The sequence below is a fragment of the Phyllobates terribilis genome, unplaced genomic scaffold, assembly GCF_046119375.1.
Source record: "Phyllobates terribilis strain yellow unplaced genomic scaffold, ASM4611937v1 Scaffold_11__3_contigs__length_659146591, whole genome shotgun sequence".
Lineage (NCBI taxonomy): Eukaryota > Metazoa > Chordata > Amphibia > Anura > Dendrobatidae > Phyllobates > Phyllobates terribilis.
The window spans coordinates 293351307-293365640 of NW_027362771.1; positions in this window are offsets into that span (position 1 = coordinate 293351307).

Below are 14334 nucleotides of genomic sequence, written 5' to 3' on the forward strand. Positions count from 1 at the left end.
GAGATTCCGGGATGATCTGCCAACCGAGATTCGTGACACTCAACAAACAAATCTCTCCTAAAGGTCCCAGGCACAAACAACCTCCCATGAGGAGTGTTAGATGGGGCATTCTCCTGTGCTTTAAGAATCTCATCTTCCAAAACGGAGTCCAAAGCAGCTATCACAACACCTTCTTGTAAAATGTTCTCCTCTTTCTCAGCACCGACTATGGGAGAAAAACTGCGAGACAAGGCATCCGCCTTAACATTCTTAGTACCAGGGATGTAAGTAACGGAGAAATTAAACCGCGAGAAAAACATTGCCCACCTAGCCTGACGGGCATTCAAGCGCTTGGCAGCATCAAGATATATCAGATTTTTATGATCCGTAAGAACCTGAACGGGAAATTCCGCACCTTCCAAGAAGTGGCGCCAGTGTTCAAATGCGAGTTTAATAGCCAATAATTCCCGATTACCAATATCGTAATTCAGTTCAGTCTCCGAAAATTTTTTTGAAAAAAAGGCACAGGGATGTAATCCATCCCCGTTATCCTGAGACAATACTGCGCCAACCCCCACAGAGGAAGCATCAACCTCAACCAAAAACGGCTTAGTCACATCAGGCTGCATAAGGATGGGAGCAGAGGTGAACCTCTCCTTGAGATACACAAAAGCTTCAATAGCCTCAGAAGACCACTGAACCGCATCAGCACCTTTCCTGGTGAGATCGGTCAGAGGTTTGACAATACTAGAAAAAATTTTTATGAATTTTCTGTAATAATTGGCGAAACCTAAAACCCTCTGTATCGATTTCAAACCAATAGGCCTAGGCCATTCCTGTACAGCTTGAACTTTAACCGGGTCCATCTCAAAACCTTCGCTGGAGATAATGTAACCCAAAAAACTAATTCTCTGTACAGCGAACTCACATTTCTCCAGCTTAGAAAAAAGCGAATTGTCCATTAACAACTGTAATACCTCACGTACGCTCCGCCAATGAGACTCCAGATCCGGCGAATAAATCAAAATGTCATCCAAATACACAACCACATTTTTGCCGATCAAAGGTCTAAGGATGTCATTAATAAGATTCTGAAAAAATGCAGGAGCATTAGTAAGACCAAAAGCCATAACCAGATTCTCAAAATGACCCACAGGAGTGTTAAAAGCAGTCTTCCATTCGTCACCCTCCTTCATGCGCAACAGATTGTATGCCCCCTTAAGGTCAATTTTAGAGAACCACTTGGCCCCCATTAACTGGTTAAATAAATCAGGAATCAATGGCAGTGGGTAAGGATTGCGTACAGTAATTTTGTTAATCTCACGAAAATCCAGACAAGGACGTAAACCGCCGTCCTTTTTTTTTACAAAAAAAAATCCAACCGCCACAGGAGACTTAGAAGGCCTAATGTGACCGGCGGCCAAACTTGTCTGTATATATTCCTCCAAAGCCTTCCTCTCAGGAATAGTAAGGTTAAATAAACGACTTTTAGGAAGAGTCGCTCCAGGGACAAATTCAATAGAACAATCATAGTCTCTATGGGGAGGCAAAACCTGCGATTCCTTCTCAGAAAAAACTCTCCAAAAATCCTGAATAGGAACAGGCAATTCTCCCCTATCCAAAGCTGCAATACGCCCGTTACAACACTTGTCATAACATTTATGGCTCCAGGATTTAATTTCACTGGTAGACCAATCCAGTACAGGATTGTGAAATTTTAACCAGGGCAATCCCAATATTACTGGAGAAGGCAAGTTATTCAAAACTACCAAATCCAATTTCTCATGGTGAACACCATTAATAGTGAGAGGAAATTCACAGACCTTGAGAGTAATATTCTTCAAAGGGGAACCATCCACAGAAACCACAGCAATGGGGGATGATAAAGGTTCGGGTTTTAAATTGAGTCTTTCCAAGAATCCCCCATCAATTACATTCAGAGTAGACCCACAATCGACAAACACCCGAAATTCCATTAATTTTTCCTGAGCAATCGTGGAAGCAGCTAAAAATACACCCTTGGAATTTAAACAGGCAATACGGGCATGACTGACCATTTTTTTTTCTTTCTTCATACGAAGCTCACAGCCTTTAATCAAATGACCAGATTTTCCGCAATAGAAACACAAGCCTTCAAAAAATCTACGGTCTTTTTCTTGAGAGCGAGGTGCCACCGATCCAATCTCCATCGGTTCACCACTGCTAGTACACACATTCTCATAACCAGAAACTGACATAGCAGAGGATTTGCTCTCATTAACCCTTGCACGCAGTCTCCTATCCACCCGTATAGCTAATTGCATAGCCTGTTGCAAATCTTCAGGTGTAGGATAAGCAATTAGCAGGTCTTTAACCCTTTCATTGAGCCCAGCAAGAAATAGACTTTTCAGAGCAGAATCGTTCCACCCTGTTTGAGTAGACCATCGACGGAAATGAGTACAATATTTTTCCACATTACCTGATCCCTGTCTCAAACGTCTTAACTCAGTCTCAGCTGATGCGACATGGTCAGGATCATCATATAATAGCCCCAAAGCAGAAAAAAAAACTATCCACTGATCTGAAGCATGTATCACTAGGTTGCAAAGAAAAGGCCCACTCCTGAGGCTCTTTGCGCAAAAGTGACATTATGAACCCTATGCGCTGGGATTCATCCCCAGAGGACTTGGGTCTCAAACGAAAATACAATAAGCAAGCATTTTTAAATGAAAAAAATTCTCGGTGTTCACCAAAAAATAAATCCGGCAAACATACCTTAGGCTCCAAGAAATGTGCTCCAGGACAGTTACTCACGTGCTGACGGAGCTCGGCCACCTCCAGAGAGAGTCCCTGCAGGCGATGAGCCAAATCCTGAACCGACACCATGATGGAACAGAAAAATCTTTCCTTAGAGAATTTGCAGGCTGGACTTACTGTTATGTTCTGCTACCAGAGCTAAGGAAAGAGAGGAGATCTGTCCCTACGATAGAACTCAGCTTAATCCCTACGATGTAACAGGGGACCTGATCCTGCGATCAGACCTGCTAAAGTCCTAAGCTAGTCTGTACGGAGACCTATAGATGTGGGGAAGGAATCCCTACAAGTACTAAGGACTGGGAGGAAAATGGGACACCTCCTAACAGAAATAGTAGCAGACAGACAAACAAACAAAATATATAGAACACTGAGGTCCGTAGACCAAGCAAACTAACAGAGTTAGATACAGAGCACAGGCTAGCTAGAAAGTAGTTATACAAAGAAGAGCAGCAAAGCCAGAAGGGCGGAGAAGGATTAAATAGGCCAACAAGGTCATGTGACCAGCAAAGGAAAAAACCTAAGAGCAAGGTTCTAACAGTTATCCAGTGACTGCAAGGGCTGCCAAAAATTTGGACGCAACCCAATACCCCTTTGAAGAGACATAGAGGAGGGTCTCAGTAAAAAAAAAGGTTCCCATTATAAAGGAGCGGCTCTCCTATAGTGGTAACGCCCATGCTGTGACTGCAAGGGCTGCCAAAATTTGGGAAAAACCCCACTAAGAATTTAAAGACACATAGAGCAGGGCCACAATAATAAGGTACGACATGTTCCCATTAGAAAGGAGAGGGTCTGCTATACAGTTATAGGGTATGCAGTGATTCCAACGGCTGACAATTTTAGGAAAAGCCCCACTAAGAATTTAAAGACACACAGAGCAGGGCCACACCTAACAAGGTACGACATGTTCCCATTAGAAAGGAGAGGGTCAGCTATACAGTTATAGGGTATGCAGTGAATCCAACGGCTGACAAATTTTAGTAAAAACACTACTAAGAATTTAAAGACACACAAAGCAGGGCCACAGTAACAAGGTACGACATGTTCCCATTAGAAATGAGAGGGCCTGCTATACAGTTATAGGGTATGCAGTGAGTCCAATGGCTGAACAATTTTAGTAAAAACACCACTAAGAATTTAAAGATACATGGAGCAGGGCCACAGTAACAAGGTACGACATGTTCCCATTACAGAGGATAGGGTCTGCTATACAGTTATAGGGTATGCAGTGAGTCCAACGGCTGACAAATTTTAGTAAAAACACCACTAAGAATTTAAAGACACATGGAGCATGGCCACAGTAACAAGGTACGACATGTTCCCGTTAGAAAGGAGAGGGTCTGCTATACAGTTATAGGGTATGCAGTGAGTCCAACGGCTGACAATTTTAGGAAAAACCCCACTAAGAATTTAAAGACACACAGAGCAGGGCCACAGTAACAAGTACAACATGTTCCCATTAGAAAGTAGAGAGTATGCTATAGAGTTATAGGGTATGTGTGGCACCCCAGGGGTCTGGTTTCCACAGTAACAAGCAATGTTATGTCTGAGAGCAGGTGGGAGGTCTCTTGGTCAGGGATCCTGTGCATGCCACACCTCCTGCCCAGTCCTGGGAGGGGAAGAACTTCCCCTATATAAACCTAGGGCTGAGGCAGGGTTAGTGAGTAGAGAAGAAGTAGAGACAGAGAAGCAGATATAGGAAAAGAACATCAGGAGCTCTGTGGGAGCAGTACTACAAGGAGTCAGGGGCTGGCAGCTGCAGAGCTCGCCCTGACTGAAAAGTTATCATCGGACCCGGAGTCCGAGGCTGTGGGGACTAACTCCTATCCAGCAGCAGAAACCGACCGGCAGGGGATTGCAGGTCCTCTGGCCCAGAAACCCGAAGGCACGGTCACACGTGTGGGACCAGCACCGCCGTCGTGGAGCGGAAGCTACTAGAAGGCCCCGAGTCACCGGCCATACGGGTGAGCACCACACGGTACACTCAGGGACGTGGGCTACTTATACCCGCCTCTAGCAAGGTAGCCGGAAGAGTATCGTTAGTTTGGGAGGCCTACAACTCCGCCTGGCCAGGGGGGATCCCATCTGCTCAAGGACTGACCAGGCCCCAATCGCTAGCCAGTACTCCGGGAGGGTCTATCTTTGTCACCAGTAAAGACCCTGAACTACACCGTACCGTCTCCGAGTGGTTCCTGCTACCCCCATCATCCACGTCGGCTGCCCTGAGGCCATACCCCTCCCGTTGGGGGTTATACTATCACGCTGCACAATCCTACCACCGGCCTCAGCGGTCTGCCCTGCAGCGGCAGTTCCTTAGCTGTACTCAACGGGTGGCGTAGTCGTCCAACATCTACCGCTAATACAGCGCCACTTAGTCTGACTCCCTGGGCACGGACCGGATCACCGCCACGAGACTACAACCCTCAAGAGATCCGGCTCCGGGTAAGCTCCCGCGTGCGCAACGCAGCGCGACACAGGCCCAGGGGCGCGTCAACTTTTGGCGTAGTCGGCAGGATTCCGTGCCCGCAACCACCGGGTACTGCGTGCCTGGAAAAAAAAAAAAAGAGACTTTTAAACTTACCATCGGTGAAGATTCCCGCCATCCGGCGCCATCTTCAGCCTTCTTCCCGCCATCGGTGAAGATTCCCGCCATCCGGCGCCATTTTCAGCCTTCTTCCCGCCTTCCGTGGAGTTTTCCCGCCGTTGGACGCCATCTTGAAGACGCCGCGCGGGAAGAAGAGGGGCGTGGACTCCGAAAGCGCGCGAGAACTGAAGCCCCGCCTCACGTCCGGACGTTGCGTAAGGTCCTGGAAGGAGCCCAGCAGACGCCGACGTCACAGGAGCGCGACGGAAGGTCCTCAACCCTGACGATCCACTGCGGAGCCGCGGCCTACGGAAGAGGATCATCGCAAGGTAGGCCACGGTCCACTAGGGGGGAGAAGGATGTCGGATACGGAGGAGAGCTTCACCGCTTCAACCCCCGCCAGCGCCACCGCTGTTGCGGTCATGCCTTTCACCATGCCCTATATCCCGGGGGCAGCCTGGCTACCCCAGTACTCAGGGGAGTCACATACCCTGCATGACTTTAGAGAAAAGCTGGATAGCCTCTTCCAGGTGTACCCCCTCACAGAGGAGCAAAAAGTGAGCATCCTGGTGGCCCAATTAACCGGGGCAGCCCAAAGGGAGGTAAAGTCCTGGCCACCTGGGGGGAGGACTGTCGCAGGGATACTAACCCGGCTGAGGGACACCTTTGATACCCGCACCTCAGCCGAGATCAAGCTTAGATTCTACGGGTGCAAACAGCGGGCACATGACAGTATAAGGGACTATGCCCTGAACCTACAAGAGGCCCTGAGAGCCATTAAGCAGACCGACCCTGACGGCGTGGGAGACGAGGACAGGCTGTTGACTGAACAATTTATAGAGGGTTTATATTGCAATGCCCACCGAACCCAGTTGCGGGCAATGGCCTTACAGGACCCTCATCTGGGATTTGCACAGTTCAAGGACAGAGCCATCCGGGTGCTTCGAGAACCGGCACCAGGTGGCGTTGTGACCCCCAGACGCCCCACTGCCACTTACCACCAGGAGGCGGCGCCCTTGTCGGCAGGGCCTGTGGGGGCTGATGCGCAGGCTTTGAACAATGACCCGGCTCCAGACCTGCACCATCAGGTCCAAGAGCTAGCTAAAAGCGTTGCTGCGCTAACCCGAACTGTGCAGTGTTTACAGGTTTCCACTCCAGGGAAGATCCAGCTGGCATCCGGACCGGAGGACATCCCGTGGCGTCGACCAAGGAGGACCCCACCGGCCAGAGGAAGACCCAGCGACCGATACAACGAGGACGGACGACCCATCTGCCGCCGCTGCAATCAACCCGGACATATGGCAAGGTACTGTCCTTTAAACTGGCACAACCTGGGGTAGAGGGCCAACCCCCAGGAAAAAGATCACCAGGCCCATCGAACTGGCGCGACAAATATGTGGGAGGACGTCCAGTCTTACCCGTGGTACTGGATGGCATTCCTATGAGTGCCCTACTGGACACCGGGTCACAGGTCACCACCATCCCGTACGTGCTCTTCAAGCAGTACTGGAATGACTCGGATATCACCCGCTACCCTGACGACGACTTGAGTATCATCGCCAGCAATGGTCAGCCCGTGCCACAGATTGGATTTAAAGAGGTGACCATTAAAATCGGTAGAGTCGAACTGGCAGCACAGGGACTGATCATTGTAGACATTGACAAACACGAGAGTCACCCAAAGATAACTCTAGGAACTAATGTAATTGAAAATTGTCTTGCAGAGGTGATTTTCCTTTTACAGCAGGTTGCCAAGAACGCCAGCTCCGGCCAGCAGCGAGTGCTCCAGAAAGAGATCCGGGCACTGATGCGACGGCAACAGCTAGAACTCTCCGGTGGTGAGATTGGTAGCGTGCGAATGTGTGACCCTTTCCCTATTGCCATGCCCCCGAAAAGTGAAATGATGATTTGGTGCCGGGCAGCTATTGGTCTGAGAGGTAGAGATTACCAGGCAATGGTAGAACCAGTTTACTCAGACAGTAGGCCCACCATTTTGACAGCACGGGGGGTGGTCAATGTACGCCATGGGAGGGTGCCCGTTCGCATAATAAATATCGGGAAGAGGGAAGTGTACCTGCCCCGGTATGCCACGCTAGCCAAATTGTATACCATCAATCAAGATTCCATACAGTCCGTAGAACCCTTGCCTCCATCTTCCCCGGAGGAAGGTAACGGCTCTCAGAAAACAATGGAGGACTGGTGTCAGCAACTACATTTGGGTACTGACTCCACTCCCTCACACCAGAAACAGGGAGTCTATCGGATGGTTCAAGAGTACGAGAGAGTGTTTAGTAAACACCCGTTAGACTTCGGGCGAGTCAAGGGGGTAGAACACCACATCCCCACGGGAGACCATCCTCCCATAAAAGAGAGGTATCGACCCGTACCCCCTGCACACTACCAACACGCCAAGGGGATGCTTAGAGACATGAAGGAGGCTGGGGTGATCAGGGATAGCTGTAGCCCCTGGGCAGCTCCACTAGTCTTAGTCAAAAAGAAAGACAACACCATGAGGATGTGTGTAGATTACCGGAGAATCAACCGTATCACACACAAGGATGCGTACCCCTTACCAAGGATAGAGGAGTCTTTGGCTGCTTTAAGATCTGCTAACTTCTTCTCTACCTTGGATCTCACTAGTGGGTACTGGCAGGTTCCTGTAGCAGAGGCGGACCGGGAGAAGACCGCATTCACCACCCCGATGGGACTTAGCGAGTTTACCTGCATGCCGTTCGGACTCTGCAACGCACCAGGAACCTTCCAACGATTAATGGAGTGCTGTCTGGGCCACAGAAACTTCGAGATGGTCCTGCTGTACCTGGACGATGTCATCGTATATTCCAAGACGTATGAGGACCACCTGAAACACCTGGCGGAAGTGTTCGAAGCTCTGGCAAGCTACGGCCTAAAGGTGAAACCCTCCAAGTGTCACCTCCTGAAACCAAAGGTGCAGTACCTGGGACACGTGGTGAGCGCTGATGGAGTGGCTCCCGACCCTGATAAGATCACCGCAATTAAGGAATGGCCAAGTCCCTCCAGTGTAAAGGAAGTGCGGCAGTTCCTCGGGTTGGTAGGCTATTACCGCAGATTCATCCCCGGTTTCACCAAAAAGGCAGCTCCTATGCAGGACCTCCTGATAGGCCAGTCCCGGAAGGCCAAGAACCAGAAGCCGCCCTTCAAATGGGAGAAGTTAGAAGAAGAGTCCTTCCGCCAGCTGAAGATGGCCCTCACGGGGGATGAAATCCTGGCGTACCCTGATTACAGCCAGCCCTTTATCCTCTACACCGACGCAAGTAACATCGGGCTAGGAGCCGTACTGTCCCAGATCCAGCAGGGGAAAGAACGAGTAATCGCTTACGCTAGCCGAAAACTGCGACCCACCGAAAGAAACCCTGAGAATTACATCTCATTTAAGCTAGAGTTCCTGGCAGTGGTGTGGGCAGTCACCGAACGCTTTAAGCACTACCTCGCTTCTTCCCGGTTCACCGTGTACACGGATAACAACCCGTTGACACACCTGGACACGGCAAGACTCGGTGCCCTAGAGCAGAGATGGATGGCCCGTCTGTCCAACTACGAGTTCACAATCAAATACCGGGCAGGACGCTCCAATACCAACGCGGACGCCCTGTCCAGGATGCCAAACCTACCGGACGAAGGAGAAGATCCAGAGGGACTGGAAGAAGTCGAACTCCCCGCGTTCCACCGTCATGGGACTATCCAGTATTCCCATCGGGTAAGGAGTAAGCAAGCCGCTACGTTTAACCCCTTGCCTCACTACAACTGGGAGGAAACGCAAGACAGTGACCCTGCCGTCCGGCTGGTGAAGGAGATGCTGACTCGGCCAGAGGCTCGCCTTGACCCAGACGCACCGGAGGAAGCCAAGCAACTGTGGGCTGAGAAGAGTCGACTGTTCCTTTACAAGGGGAAGTTGTGCCGCAGAATGGTTAACTCCCGGACGCATGAACTAATCTGGCAAGTAGTGGTGCCACGGAGAGACGCAGCCATGGTGATGGAAGCATACCACGACGGGGCTGGACACTTCGGATGGAAGAAGCTGGAGTTCCTGCTGCGTGGGCGGTTCCACTGGGTAGGCATGAGGGGAACCATCAAGAGGTGGTGCAGAGACTGTGGCCCGTGCAACCTAAGAAGGAAGGACCGTGCCAGCCAGAAGACTCCCCTGCAGTCCATCGTCACCCGGCAGCCGTTGGAACTGGTAGCCTTGGATCATGTAAAACTGACCCCAAGCAGAAGTGGCTACGTCTACGCGTTAACCATTGTGGATCATTACTCCCGGTTCTTGGTTGTCGTCCCCGTTAAGGACTTAACGGCTCAAACAGCAGCTAGAGCCTTCCAGCAGCACTTCTGCCGTCCACACGGATACCCGGACCAAGTGCTGACGGACCAGGGACCTGCCTTTGAAGCGGAGATCTTCCAAGAATTCTGCAATCTGTATGGCTGCCGGAAGATAAACACGACACCCTATCATCCGCAAACTAATGGACTTTGTGAGAAAATGAACCAGGTGGTAATGGATCTCCTGAAAACGTTGCCCCTGGAAGAACGCAGTCTGTGGCCTGAGAAGCTGCCCGATCTGGTGGACCTATACAACCACATCCCGGTAGGTTCCACCAACTGTACCCCGGCTTACCTAATGAGGGCGAGACCTGGTAAGTTACCTGTTGACCTGGAAATGGGAGTCCTGACACCCGAGGACACTTCACCGGAAACAGACTGGGACACAGAGAGGCAGCAGCAGTACCGGAAAGTACAGGAGAGCGTGGAGCGAAGTCTCTGTCTCGCTAGGGAAAAACAAGAGAAAAATTACAACCAGTATGCTCCCGCTGTTCCCCTGGTACCCGGAGAGCAGGTCTTGAAGAGGAAGAGACGGCTCCACAAGTTGGACGACCAGTGGGAGAAGGACCCGTACACCGTACTGCCCTCAAGCCACGACAACCCAAAGGTTTGTACCATCAGTAAAGACGGAGGGGAAACCACAGCCATTGTATCCCGGGATCACCTGAAGAAGTGTCCCGAACAGCTACGGAACCCAGAAGGAGAGCAAGAAGACCCTCGACCCGTAGAGGAAAGGGAAGATATGGTTAGTACTGTGCTCGGAGACTTCCCTCGATCCTGGACTCAAGTCAATGGTGCAGTTGTGGTACCCGTCCTCACGTTCCTCCAACCAGCATCCCAAGTGCCTACGGAGCAACAGGTAGAGCTGGAAGAGCAGCCGGTCCAGGAGGCAGCAGACTCCACACAAGCAGAACAGGAGGATCAACCCTCTGCTCATAGTGAGCCTGCCATACCCCTAGTGAGCCAAAGAGCCCGTAGACAGCTGCCCAGTTTATCCTTGATAGCTCCTACACCCTGTAGTTCAGGGCCAGACAGTCAGCTCCGTAGGTCCACTAGGGCCACTAGAGGCCAGTTACCCGCACGTTGGAGGATTTGAAGTGTTTAAATTGTTTTATTTGTGGTCACCTGTCTGTTACTTGTAAATAATTATGTGTTTCTAGTTATTTTTAGGAGTCCTTGGTGGATTTACCGGGAATCCTTGTACAATTGGTTGGAGCGTAACCCAGGAATGGACTAAAAGACTGTTAAGGTCTCGGGGCAGGACAGACCCCTACCTGGTTACGTCTCCCTGTTTTGGTGAAATGGACACCTTTGTTTTCTTCAAAGACTGCACCCGGTTGCGGACACGCCGTAACCATCTTTATGTGTTTTTCTTATTGTATTATTATTGTTTATACCTTGTTATGTTTTTCTAAAAATATGTTTAGTCCCGGAGTACTAAATTTCACTAGGGGGGAATGTGGCACCCCAGGGGTCTGGTTTCCACAGTAACAAGCAATGTTATGTCTGAGAGCAGGTGGGAGGTCTCTTGGTCAGGGATCCTGTGCATGCCACACCTCCTGCCCAGTCCTGGGAGGGGAAGAACTTCCCCTATATAAACCTAGGGCTGAGGCAGGGTTAGTGAGTAGAGAAGAAGTAGAGACAGAGAAGCAGATATAGGAAAAGAACATCAGGAGCTCTGTGGGAGCAGTACTACAAGGAGTCAGGGGCTGGCAGCTGCAGAGCTCGCCCTGACTGAAAAGTTATCACCGGACCCGGAGTCCGAGGCTGTGGGGACTAACTCCTATCCAGCAGCAGAAACCGACCGGCAGGGGATTGCAGGTCCTCTGGCCCAGAAACCCGAAGGCACGGTCACACGCGTGGGACCAGCACCGCCGTCGTGGAGCGGAAGCTACTAGAAGGCCCCGAGTCACCGGCCATACGGGTGAGCACCACACGGTACACTCAGGGACGTGGGCTACTTATACCCACCTCTAGCAAGGTAGCCGGAAGAGTATCGTTAGTTTGGGAGGCCTACAACTCCGCCTGGCCAGGGGGGATCCCATCTGCTCAAGGACTGACCAGGCCCCAATCGCTAGCCAGTACTCCGGGAGGGTCTATCTTTGTCACCAGTAAAGACCCTGAACTACACCGTACCGTCTCCGAGTGGTTCCTGCTACCCCCATCATCCACGTCGGCTGCCCTGAGGCCATACCCCTCCCGTTGGGGGTTATACTATCACGCTGCACAATCCTACCACCGGCCTCAGCGGTTTGCCCTGCAGCGGCAGTTCCTTAGCTGTACTCAACGGGTGGCGTAGTCGTCCAACATCTACCGCTAATACAGCGCCACTTAGTCTGACTCCCTGGGCACGGACCGGATCACCGCCACGAGACTACAACCCTCAAGAGATCCGGCTCCTGGTAAGCTCCCGCGTGCGCAACGCAGCGCGACACAGGCCCAGGGGCGCGTCATATGCAGTGAGTCCAACGGCTGACAATTTAAGGAAAAACCCCACTAAGAATTTAAATACACATGGAGTAGGCCACAGTAACAAGTACGACATGTTCCCATTAGAAAGGAGAGAGTCTGCTATACAGTTATAGGGTATGCAGTGAGTCCAACGGCTGACAATTTTAGGAAAAACCCCACTAAGAATTTAAAGACACACATAGCAGGGCCACAGTAACAAGTACGACATGTTCCCATTAGAAAGGAGAGGGTCTGCTATACAGTTATAGGGTATGCAGTGAGTCCTGCTATACAGTTATAGGGTATGCAGTGAGTCCAACGGCTGACAATTTCAGGAAAAACCCTACTAAGAATTTAAAGACACATGGAACAGGGCCACAGTAACAAGTACGACATGTTCCCATTAGAAAGGAGAGAGTCTGCTATACAGTTATAGGGTATGCAGTGAGTCCAACGGCTGACAAGTTTAGTAAAAACCCAGTAAGAATTTAAAGACACACAGAGCAGGGCCACAGTAACAAGGCACGACATGTTCCCATTAGAAAGGAGAGGGTCTGCTATACAGTTATAGGGTATGCAGTGAGTCCAACGGCTGACAATTTCAGGAAAAACCCTACTAAGAATTTAAAGACACATGGAACAGGGTCACAGTAACAAGTACGACATGTTCCCATTAGAAAGGAGAGAGTCTGCTATACAGTTATAGGGTATGCAGTGAGTCCAACGGCTGACAATTTTAGGAAAAACCCAGTAAGAATTTAAAGACACACGGAGCAGGGCCACAGTAATAAGGTACGACATGTTCCCATTAGAAAGGAGAGGGTCTGCTATACAGTTATAGGGTATGCAGTGAGTCCAACGGCTGACAATTTTAGTAAAAACACCACTTAGAATTTAAAGACACATGGAGCAGGGCCACAGTAATAAGGTACGACATGTTCCCATTAGAAAGGAGAGGGTCTGCTATACAGTTATAGGGTATGCAGTGAATCCAACGGCTGACCAATTTTAGTACAAACACCACTTAGAATTTAAAGACACACGGAGCAGGGCCACAGTAATAAGGTACGACATGTTCCCATTATAAAGGAAAGGGACTGCTATACAGTTATAGGGTATGCAGTGAATCCAACGGCTGACCAATTTTAGTAAAAATACTACTAAGAATTTAAAGACACACAAAGCAGGGCCACAGTAACAAGGTACGACATGTTCCCATTAGAATTGAGAGGGTCTGCTATACAGTTATAGGGTATGCAGTGAGTCCAACGGCTGAACAATTTTAGTAAAAACACCACTAAGAATTTAAAGACACATAGAGCTGGGCCACAGTAACAAGGTACGACATGTTCCCATTAGAAAGGAGAGGGTCTGCTATACAGTTATAGGGTATGCAGCGAGTCTAACGGCTGACCAATTTTAGTAAAAACACCTCTAAGAATTTAAAGACACATGGAGCAGGGCCACAGTAACAAGGTACGACATGTTCCCGTTAGAAAGGAGAGGGTCTTTTATACAGTTATATGGTATGCAGTGAGTCCAACGGCTGACAATTTTAGGAAAAACCCCACTAAGAATTTAAAGACACACAGAGCAGGGCCACAGTAACAAGGTACGACATGTTCCCACTAGAAAGGAGAGAGTCTGCTATACAGTTATAGGGTATGCAGTGAGTCCAACAGCTGACAATTTTAGGAAAAACCCCACTAAGAATTTAAAGACACACAGAGCAGGGCCACAGTAACGACAAATTCCCATTAGAAAGGAGAGAGTCTCCCATAGTGTTGGCCTATGCAGTGAATGCAAGGGCTGCCAAAAATTTGGAGGCACTTCAATGCCCCTTGGAAGAGACGTGGAGGAGGGCCTCATAAAAAAATGTTCCCATTAGAAAGGAGCGGGCCTCCTATACTTGTGATGCCCATGCACTAAGTGTATGGGCTGACAATCATTTACCCCTGGGGGGTATATATGAACATACTGTATAAAACTAAAAAAATTACAGGCATCATAAACACCCTTTGAAAAAATTAGGCGGGTGTTGCATCACGGACCACGGTCACCCTGGTGATATGGTGGTGGAGGATGAGGAGAAGGAGGAGGACAAGAGCAAATAGCCAAAATCAGGAAGCGTATACCCATGTGTGGGTGTGAAAAGGTGCATGGGAATACAC